The sequence below is a fragment of the Excalfactoria chinensis genome, chromosome 9, assembly GCF_039878825.1.
Source record: "Excalfactoria chinensis isolate bCotChi1 chromosome 9, bCotChi1.hap2, whole genome shotgun sequence".
Classification (NCBI taxonomy): Eukaryota; Metazoa; Chordata; class Aves; order Galliformes; family Phasianidae; genus Excalfactoria; species Excalfactoria chinensis.
The window spans coordinates 17,554,275-17,566,343 of NC_092833.1; positions in this window are offsets into that span (position 1 = coordinate 17,554,275).

Here is a 12,069-nt window from a genome sequence, read left to right on the forward strand (position 1 = left end):
TCCTGAGTGGAGCCAGGAGTTGGATACAACAGCCCTTATGGGTGCTTCCAACTAAGTATAATCTGATCCTATTTAAGAACTTCAGTAAAATCACTCTTGTATACCCAGCTTTGAAGTTGCTACAAGGCCCACGTAGCTCTTCATGGGTCTCAGAGCAGTTTCAAGAAGCAGTTGTGCAGACATGGCTGGGTCAGATCTCACTGCCTTGCTACAAAACGCCCTCACTACTGACCTGGAAGGCCTAAATAGGATCTCCTTGCAAGAAAGTTAGAATGACCCTGTGAAAATTTCAGCAGAGATATTCTTGAGGGTTGTATAGGAACTGTAGGAGCTTGATCCAAAATTAATTGAAGTAATATCACTTGCCTTGCATTTAGAAGCCAAAAGTAGAAGAAGAGACAAAGAAGAGAAAAAGGATAGAAGCAGGATATCAACAGAAACATTTATTCTTGAGTTGAGATGGGAGTCGGTCATTTTGATAGTGGTTTTTTTGTTGTTGTTGGTTTTTTTTGTTTGTTTGTTTTGTTTGTTTGTTTGCTTTGTTTTTGTCTCTTATACTCTGGATCTGAGGTTCTTCACAGTTGGATTTTGGTTCCTATGAATACAAGTTGGTATGATCAAATGTGGATTATTTCAGGTGAGGTTACTTGGGGAAATATATTCATGAAGACCTTACATCCTGCTGATGTAAAAGAAAAAACAACAAAAACCAACCAACACACAAATGAGAAGCCAGGAAGGAGATATGAAGACAAGTAATAATATGAACATTTTAGGCACAATCTGTTGTTTTTTCTTATTGTACTATGTCCATACTTATTTCTCAGCACTGTCCAGTTTAATTGTCCCCTGAAGAAACAGTTCTGTAGATACATCCACAGGGAGCAAAATCTCTGTCAGTGACCACCGAATTAATTTCTCTGTTGGAAGCAAGGATGTGACTGAAAACCCCTGAACAATGTATTTTTAGGACTTTGGACTGTCTCTCTTTCTGGTAACTTTTGCCCTTAGTGCTCTGAAGACGAAGAGCCCAGTACTACAACACCTATTTGGAAATACACCAGTAACAGCAGGTGTGACTGCAGTCCTGCTAGCTTTGTCTCTCTTCTGTTGAGTGAATTAGTGATTAGTGTTCTTCTAACAGATAATGAGATCTTGTCTTAAGATGTAGCAAGATACCTATAATGTAGATACAACTAAGTAAGAAATCAGTTCCAGATTCAGATTGAAATGTGCTTTCCCTCGAAGTCCATCACAGACAGAATCAACCCATCACTCTTCAGTGCAAACTGGAGAACAAAGACTGAGCTTTGTGTGGGAGAAAAGCAGCATTTTCTTTTAAATCTGTGACTATGGCAACAAAACCTATATGAGATTCTATATGCCTAAAATCATCTGTGAAGAACACAACAATGTCAAAATATACCTTATTACTGCCAAGGGAGTCCCTTCACATTTTTATGCTTCTCCCTCTCGCTACATACTCTTCTTATCTTTTCAAAAGAAACAGATGTTTTGTATCTACACATGATTCATAAGAGGTAAGAGAGAGGAAGAACATGGATTTCTTGTTAAAAAGTACACCTCCACTGGCCTTTCAAACATTAACCGTTTCCCCTCCTTGCTGCCATATCCAACACTGCCACACAACAGAAGAACTGAGAGCCCATTCAGCAGTCTGTGTTATGGAAATGAGTACTTTTCAGGTACAGCTTTCTATTCCAGGAATGAAGGTATTTTGCAGAGAAATCTGATTTATCGATCCACACCATTAACACTAGACTGACTTTAACTTCAGAGAGGCTGTGAGCAGCATTTTCATGCATGACCATCTGCGTGAGAATATAACATAAAACATTTTAAATCATATTAGAAGAATGCTTCTGTGGTGGCATAACAGCACCGCAGGTGAGGACATTTCTGATTTAGGACTGCTTGCTCAATTCATTGCATCTCTTTGTGCAAGGGCAAGGTGAGGAAAGCTCTGCAGCAGAAGGTCTGCAGAGGGCTATTAGACACAGCAATGTAGCTGCCACTTCCAGGTCAGTAAGCCCTTAAGCTGTGAATTACTGGAAGCCAGGAGAGGATATCCAGAAGAACTGCATCTCAGTATTTGCCTGGTTCTTACATTACAGCCCTAGGTCCCTGCTTCCAGCCACCATCAGAATGGTGCAAGACATGATGGGACATGGCCTGAGTGCTGTTCCCAAACCACATTCCCTGTCACAGGATGCTGCACCAGGTGAGAGAGGCCTCACTGCTCCGACTCATTTTGAATTAAGAGCTTGGATTACTCTGTGAAAAACTAGCAGGGCAGGAGAGAGCACCCCGTGCCTGTACACACAGCATCTTTTTGTTTTCTTCCATTTGCTTACCATTAAACTAAAAACTAAACTGTTAATCAGCAGGAAGCATTAGGAAGAGATGCATGCTTAGTGGAGTTGGATGCTGTATTCATATTTTAAATCTTCTTCTCTATGAATAAATACACATACATTCATATGTAACATCCTTTCCCTTGATCTCTCCCCACAGATATTAGCACTGCATCATAGCCATGGAAACCTTGCTGGAGACTTTACATTTCTGTATAGTTCTGCAATATCAAGCCTTCATATTTTGTCCAGTACATGTACATATTATCAGGTCATAGACATATGCGATCACTAACTCTCAGTGCCCTTTCAGATGGCATCAGATTAATTCCCTATGGGCTACACATTTAAACTGCATGCTTCTCAGAGCTCTATCTTGTGCTATTTCCTTGCATTTACTCTACTTTAAACTGTTACTCTACAAAAATATTATTCCTCACAAAAGTAAAGGAAGTATAATCCTTTATACACTCGGCCTTTGTTGAATTGTCCAGTGCAATTTGTGAAGTCAAATATCAAAGTTTAGCTGCACCTGCCACCTCTACTTCTAAAAGAGTTCTTATGCTTAAAACAATATCAGAGAGTTCAGGGCACTCAGTAAAATCCCAATTTATGACAAAAATTCTGTTCAGCTGGCACAAACCTATTAACTCAGCTGAAAAGAGTGACAGTAATTGCAGCTGGCTAAGGGTTGATAAGAAAATACTATCTACTAATTTGAAAGGAAATTTACAGACTGGCAAAGCCATGTCAAACAAGAGAACCAGAAGATAGCTGCTCTTGGTGTTTTCTAATTCAAGAAGGCAAAAAATGAAAGAAGTCCTAATACTCACACCATAATAAGAGAGACCTTTTCAAAGTGATAAGGTTGAAGCCCTTTGTATCTTATTCCATCAACGTCTACTTGCAGAAAAATGAACTTTGTCACAGACCAAAACTGACCCTGATTGCTCATTTAAAAAAAAATAAACAGAAATAGAGGACATGGGATCTGACCCAATAACACTGACACTGATTTTGTGCTATAGGAACTGAAATTCTGGTCTTCAAGTTAATTGAGATTTATAATTTTTAAAAATACAGAGTTTCACTATCCAAATGAGAAACACACAGCCCTCACTGTGCCTCCCATCCAGCCAGCAGCAGAGGCACCAAATTCTCACACAACAGTGCTGACACTGCATAACTGCCCAATTTTGCACCCCAAGAGGATGGCTTGCACAGCCAAGGTTTTATGATGAGTTCTTACGGTATCCAGTCTGGAATTTACGCATTTTAAATCAAATTAAAAACAACAAACAAACAGAAACAAACCAATCACATTCCTTTACCATGTAATAACAGGTTGGCCCAGACAGCTTAAGTTATCACCGCCACCAGCTCGATGTGGGTGAGCAAGTCTATGTAGTCTGAGGCTGAGAAGTCCCCTGGAGAAACACTGTTTTATAGGACTGAATAAAAGCATCTATCACTGCTCTACAATAGAATTATCATTATTCTTTTATCTGAGTTTCAAAGAAGTTTGGTAGACTGACCTATCCTCAAGTATTTTTCTCAGATTCTTTCTGATCTGAATTTTCCACAGAGGAAGAGCTGAAAGAGAAAGAAATATGCTTTACTCTCCTCTTTGTACTGTGAGAACATTGCAAGGTGCATCTGTTTTCTTAGGCTTTTGGAAAGGTCTGAGAATTTTGCATTACCCGGAATGAATATAATCATACCAAAGATACAAAGCCTTATGCTTCAGGCCAGAGGTCAGCTGCTAACTGATCAGGGAAGGAAGAAAACATTTTTCCCTGTGAGAAATTCATTCCCCAATTGTCCATGATGGGCTTCTCACACCTTCTATAGAAGTCACTGCACTTCCAGCCTGGCTCAGCATAGCAATTCCTGTGTAGGTATCAGGGTATCCAGGCTTTTTTCCCCTCCAACTCTTCCACAATTGTTATATAGATCTGAACACATGAGGTTTCTGAGATTTACCTATATATGGAGGTATTAAATGAGAAATAATTCTTCTTTTAGTGAATTGATTTTTAAGTCCTGAGGAATAGAGCTACATCCTTACGTCACTTAAGGGTAAGCTACGAAACCCTAATTCACACTTATGGCAAATTGCTCTATAAGAATTTGTTTTGAAGTTGTAAAGAATTTGTTATTCAGAACAAGTAAAGGTAACAAAATCTGGCTCCAGCCACAGTAGCACATTTACAACATCATGCTTCTTCCATTAGCTTTGGTTTACATTTGCAAGAGCTGGAAACCCCTTGGGACTGCTCGGTCCCCTTTTCTTTCCCCTTCCTTACTTGGGCAATAGGTTACAAAGATGCTACATACATGTAACTCATCACTTTAAAATTCAGCTTTCTTGAATTTCTGGCTTGGTTTCCCCAGCTTTTGTGTCAGAGCACACAGTATCAGAGCACACAGTCTGTCTTCTCATGTAAATTTAGTGCTTTTTCCCTGAGCACAGGCATTCAGGTCCAGCAGCTTTTACTTGTACAAGGAATTTCCAGGTTTATTCAGTACTATGATTTCCAGTGAGAAATTATTCTCTCAAGTATAAAATGTCAGGTCAGAGACAGTGTGTGGGCTCATTTAGACTTGGAATCGAACTAATATCTTAATCCAACACCTTAGGGGCTATTACAATATATAAATGACAAAAACATGTATGTGTACCCTTTAAATGGCATATATATCTCTAGGAAAAGATGAAGTAACCAACAGGTATAGATGTGAACCTTTAAATATTAACTAGCAGAGGAAACAGATGAAAAATATAGGAGTGAAATTTCTAACATATATTTAAAATTCTAAGTGGCATTCGTGGATCAATAGGAAAAGAACAGAAAAAACCCTTACCAAAAGGGAGTAATTGTTCCCATTTGATAACCATTTTCACAAATACAACTCAGATGACTGAATGGGAGCTTAAGGGATTTGAATGCAATCTCTCATTTTGGTGAGGACTCCAGAAAATGAAATAAAACACAAATCAAATGCAGCCTGAAGTTGCCTGTCTGGCTTTTGAGGCATTCCTGGACTGCAGAGTGATGCCCCACAGCTGCAACAACCACCCAGCACAGTCTGCACCTCACTGTGGCCCAGCATTGCAACTACATTCTGCCCCATCACTGAGAAGATGCCCAGTGAAAATAGTTACTGGGGTGTGGAAATACTTCAGTCATCCCACCACAACTCATGTCTTAACTCATCTGCAAATCACATCAGAGATGGATTTAGCAGAGCAAGAACTGGGTGGAAGATCTGGGACTGGTTCCCCATTCCCTGGGCATATCCCAACAAATAACTTGGAAAACAAACCACAGCAGTTCCACTCCCGTGCATTTCATCTCAGCTGACAGATCACAGCCTGAATCAGGGAGAGTGATCATCAACACAGAGGGTGGCTACAGGTTTACAAGAAGCCTCTTTTAGCCTTACAAGCTGAGCCTAACCCCAGGGAGGACCCCGATCAGGAGCAACATCAGCTTAGGGCCATGCAGTGCCACATATAAACCACTTTGGGACTGTAAGCATGTCACAACTACAAAGAACAGTCAGCATTTATTTATTCCAAAACTATTGGCAGTGGCAGCCTGTTTCAGTAACGAACCCAGTCCATTTTCCCCAACCTGATTAGAGGACCTTGTGTCTGCTGAAGGAGTTGAGGGGTCCACATATAAGTAAGATAGAGGAAAGAGGGCAAATCAGAGTAATTTCAAACGAGTGATGGAAAGCAGTAAAAACTCCGTGGGGAAAAAAACCAACCATACTAATGCAGGACCCCAGAGGTGCTCACTGCACAGGATACCAATTGCTCTCATAAAGTCTTCTGGAAATTTCTAAGTACTATTTCTTACTTACATGAATATGAAAAGAGACCCAGCTTACCCTTGGCCGGGTGCGATAGTGAATTTTAATCGCTCAATAAGAGTTTGATGGCTCATAGAGAAAAGAGTTTTTGTCACAAGGTTTGATAAAACATCACCCCTGGGACAGCCTGTACATAAACTCCTCACAAGAGTTATGCAACTCCAGGAGACGGCTTTCATGACAACAAATCTATCCAGCATGAGTTGCACAACCCAGCACTTAGGAAGGTTATAACTCTGCATAGTAATGACCTGTTCCTCAAAGTAATGTTCTTAGTGAGGTATGCAAAGGGAAGCAGAATGTGCTCCTCCCTCTCCTAAATTTTGACTAAAATTATGGTTTTTCAGGAAGAGGACTGAGCGTAAGATTTTTGGCAGCAGTAGGAAACGCTTTGCTTCAACAGTAATTACCTCCTCCAAATGACAGCTCAGTGTCATTTCATATTTTTATGATGCCATCTGACAGTCTGGGTTTCTAAGGAAACACCAATATTGGGGGAGCTGGAGGGAAAGGAAGAAAAGGACAGAACCTAAAAATAAGAGTCACACGCCTTTATCACACGGTAAACCCACCTGATAAAAAATTGTAAACAACTCCTCCTTCAATGGTAACATTTACAAGAGGACCATAAGACTCGTGCAGGTGGAATCATTTTGCTCTACACAGTATTTCACTGAGAGTTAAAAGTATCCAATTTCCTAAATCTAAAGGAAAAGAAAACCTATGTTTGGAAAAAGCATGCTGAGTTATTTCTTAAATTAGCCCCAAATAGATGGAATCACTGCCTTTTTGCACAACTCCAGCCCTCACTGGAACTTTAAGTTTCACATGGAACACGAATAGAGGGAGAGGCTTCACCTATTTCAATAGTTGATGGTTTTCATTCTGGAAATGTAAGATTTTATTTATTAACTGAAACAGATGCAGGTAAAGTAAACAATACTAAATTTGCCCAGAGAAATGCCATCACATCACAGCGAGGTAAGAGTTTTTTAGGTCAAGCTACTGTTGAGTTAGGATGAAGTAAAAAAATACCAGAAATGATTTTGAAACATTCAAAACCTCCAGTTTTTCAAGATGCAGTTCTTTGCCCAATAAGGCTAAGAAATCAAACAAACCAACCAACCCTAACACACATTAAACATAGTGGCTCATCCATGGGGAAATCAGCAGTGCTCTAAAAAGGGACTCAGCCTGGTCTGCCACAGCACAGTGCAGAACACTGAAGACAAATTTAGTCCAGAATAACTCCAAGATAAAGATGACTAGAAGCACTTAAGTATTTCACCATCTCCTCTAATTACACAGTCAACCACAACCAGTGCACAGTTAAGCAGATGATTTCACTGAATGTGACTACTGGGCTTGAGGCTGCACATAAATATTCAGAGTTTTACTCCCAGTCAGTCACTAATATACTCCATGTACAGATCAGGAGGGAAATACTTGTGGAACTGAAGTCAGAACGTTTCAGCGTGTTTTTAGAAACAGCACTGTTGTTCAGGCTGTTACTCCTTTGTTCTGTGCTGCTACCCTTCAGACAAGGATCCAGAGGACACCAAATGAGCAGCACGTGCACATCCCTGGGAGAGCACAATGATTTAACAAGAGAACTCCCTCTGCACCAAGGTTAAAATAGTTCCTATGCTACGTGTATGGGAGAAACAGCCTATAAATAGTAGCTGTAAAACATGAATACATACAGAAATCATCACTTCCACGTGTTGTTACTTAAAGGAACTTTAGTCACTAGCTTGTAACTGTATAGGAACCACCAAAGTTACTAGCAAATGAGCATCAGGACCCCATACCTGGTTGCTGAGCAGCTGAGAAGTCATCTTCTGCACAGCCCCGAGGCTGAAGCAGTAGGAGTGCCCAGGGCTTTCCAATTTGCTTTAATCACTGCCTTCACCTCTTTCAATGCACTGAAAGAGCATTCCAGCATGCAGAAATTCATTTTAAGTGTTCCTATGGACCACATGCTATAAAACACTTCATCTAGTATTGAGATAGGTTAAACATTTCCAAATTCAAACAGACATTACATTAGCTGCTATGCTGCAGGCACTTTCCTCCTATTTGTAATGCCACCTGCTGCAGCCTAGGGGATGGGCTTTAATTAGCAGCAAACACACACCTGAAATATAAAGGAGGAAACAAAAGGCACTTTTCTTTCCTTCTTGTTACAGCTATGGCTGTGTCAATTGATGCATGCTCTCCCTTAGTCTGCTCTTTTCCGAGTTTGATTCATGACAAGAAAACAACAGAGGCAACACACTGTCTGATTTGAGCAGGTCTCCCTGGCCAGTCTAACCTTTCCAAATGCTTTGTTTTCATTGAGTGGCCGTTCCCTTCCTGGCAGGGTGCTGAGGCTGCACAAGGAGGAGCAACAATTGCTGGTTAATCTAATTGCAGAGCGCTGTAAAGGTTGCAGAGATGGAATAGCTTGCCATTTGATATATGATTAGGGGGGAATTAAACTCTTCATTCATGTGACAAAATTTTAATAAGGGCAGCAAATGACTCTAAGAAACAATGCAGAATGTCTGCATTTGTTTAAGGATTCCTGGCAAATAAAATGGAAATGAGGGGATGTGGAAAATTTCCTTTCTTTGAATCAAATTATAAAGCCCTCAGCGAATTTACAAATGTGTTTTCATAACACTCCTAGTTATGCTATAGGAATTTACTATGAGAGAACAAGCACCTGCTAAAGAGCAAAGTTTTAAGGGTAAAGTACCCTAGTGGTGGAGCAGCAGCTGAGACGAAGTGTGTTCCTGCAGCTGGGGTCTAACCCTGCCAAGGAGACACTTTTTGCTAGGATGTTGGCTTAAGAGAAAACGCTGACAGCAAACAGAGCAGGTGAACAATTTCTAGCTTTTAAAACAAGTTACTTTAAAATTGGCCAGGCACCTTGGAAAGCCCACAGAAGCTCTGTATTAAGGCACGACCTAAAGAAACAGATCCTAGGGGAACTTCTAAGGGATTTTAAGTCCTCAATGTGTTCCAAGGTATCTTTCCAAAGAGAGAATCTGCTCCTTCAGTCACTACAACAGTGTACAAATATGGGTCTGCTTTATATGAGATTGTTCTGTGAACACCAAATGTGATCTAGATTACACCTTCCAACCAGTTAGCCTGACAGAGGTATTAGGAGGGCAGCAGTAAATAAGAAATACTTGTAGAGGCTGATATCTGTGGATTTTTGAGTCTATATTAAGAATTCACATTCTCTTTCAAAGTAAAATGCAGAGGAGCAATGTAGAAAATGCCATGTTCAATCTCTAAATGCTCTTTTTAGAGTAATCAGAAAAATGCAATTTTCTAATTTATAGATTTCATTTTAAATTCCAAAATCATCATCATCATCATATTTTCAGAATATTACTGGAAATGTTTTAGAACAAAAGTACCTGTGATCCCTTTGCACCCACCCATTTCACTTCCCACTTCCCTAGAAAATGCATTTCTCCTGGTCTCTAAAAATCCCCTCTTCACACAAATAAAGGACTGTGATTCCTGCTGACTTGTGGCACATTTCCCATTGGAAGTGTTTCATCTCAGTCTCAGCTGGCTGTCCACAATGGCTGCAAATTGATTTCTTGTAATGGTCAAACATTGTCATTGAAATGCTGGGAAATGCTTTCATTCAATCTTTACAAGTCCTTTAACATTATCTCTTTTTCTGCTTTAACTATTGCTGAAATGTTAGAGGCAATCTTTTATGTATTTATGAGGGTCAAAATCAAGGCATTACTTTAGGAGAAACCTGAATCCTTTACCCAAGGTAGCAAATGTACAAATTAATATTTTTATCTGGAAATTTCTCATCCCAGATTGAAGACTGAGATTCTGGGTAATAGTTTAAGAGTCTGCCTGACTAAGAGCAAAGTAGCAATGGCGTAAGTTTAGATTTAAAAACTGTCTAAAATTAAATAGGAAAAAAACTATAACAATTTTATTTAAGTATTATTAAGTGTAGTAAACACCACTTATTTATCCGTATTCGTTCAGGTTTGTCATTGCATGTGGTCAAACTCTCACATCACAGTGATGTAGAATATACAGCTCATAAAGATATTCTTTGTTAAAGCTATGAGATAAAATCATTCAAGTTTGAGCACAAAGGTGATTGTGTAATTTTAGATATATGTGTGTTATAGGAACATGGTTAGTGGGAGTGGTGGTGATGGCTCAGCAGTTGGCATTAATGATCTTAGTGGATTTTTCCAACCCTAATGATTCTATAATGGTATGAATACTTTAAGATATGTCGAATCCTTCAAGTTAGCACTAATAAAAGCTTTGGTAAAGTCAGCCAGATATTTTGAAAGAGACAGAATGTCAGTGTTTGTGTCTCGTCCCAGTTTGACAAGTTCTTTTTATGCCACTCTGCAGTATTGCACTTGGGTTGGGTTGTGGGTATGTGTGCATGTGCAGGAATTAGGTCACCATTCACGCCACAGATTCCAAAACTGAAGAGAGATGGACATAGATGGCCAACACAGGCCTAACAAAATTTCTCCTTTTAGCTGTAAAATGTTGCTAACCGTTTGTTCATGTTTTATGTAAAACACAAACTTGTCTTTCACTCTTATTTTATTCCCAGTTCTCATCATTTATGTATGCCTAATGTTCTACTCTCAACTTGTGGCTTCACTTCTTACACTGAAAAGCATATTCAGCAAAATCTTTTTTTCCTGAAGCTCTGTCATTGTTTACTGTAATTTAAGTTCACTAACCAGCCTTTCTCCTTCTGCAGTGACTTTTAGATCTCAAGTTCGATTCCATCATTCCCCTTCCTTTTACTGCTGAGTATCTGTTTTTGTTTTCTGACTGTGTTCCTGTCATGGAAGAACCGTTCTTTACCAAGATTTCAAGCAGCAGTTTTGCAAGGGAATGGATTTATCTCTCAAAGATGAGTGCTTTCAAACCCACTGCAAAAAGTGAGTGCATCCCTGGCTTCTATGCCAGCCCATTGCCACCTGCATCAAGGTCCTGTATTTTGCTAGGGGGAATTTAGGCTAAAACTGTTGCATTGTTGTTTTTTTTTTAATTGCTGTTGTTTTGTGGGTTTTTATTTGGATCTTTTGGATCTCAGTAGTTACCCTTCAACATCCAGCAATGAAAATTTTGGCCTCTGCGTACCATGTGTGACTCACTGTGGTCCTCTTGTGACTTGGGGCTCGGATCAAGGGAAAATATTCTGTAGAGAACAGCCTGCTCTCTCCAAAGGAAAATGCCTGCAACCACACTCTTGTGAAGCATGCTTATGAGTCCCAGTGAGAAGTCACTTGAGCAGAAAGGAGTTAGCAAGGGATTTATTCATATTCAGGAGCATGGAAAACTAAATCTCTCCCATTTTCTCACTGAGCTAATGGCAGGGTTTAACAGCAGGTCCTTCAGCACTGTTCTGGTAACACATTAATGGAAAGAAGTTCCTTACCATCAGGGTTTGTCTTTAATCCAAGTCTGAAACACCAAATTCAAATTTTGTGGAAAATTTTGTACTTGGCTAGCTTACCCCTTACACTTAAGTCTAAATGTGAATGGAAGGAAGAAATAAAAGGTATTTGAATGTGTGCATAACGTTAGCCACCATACCAGTGTTCCTTCTGTTACAGTCTCTATTAGTTACCAGTAAAATTTGGTAAGTTAGCTTGTGTATAAACAAGCCCCCTGTTCCTCTTTAAGAAACTTATCACAGTGAAAAGAACTTCTTAACTACAGCAGACTCACAGCCACATCATACTAGACCTGCCAGTGGAGAATAACAAATCCATCACATAAAATTGTAAGGCACTCAATTACAGGC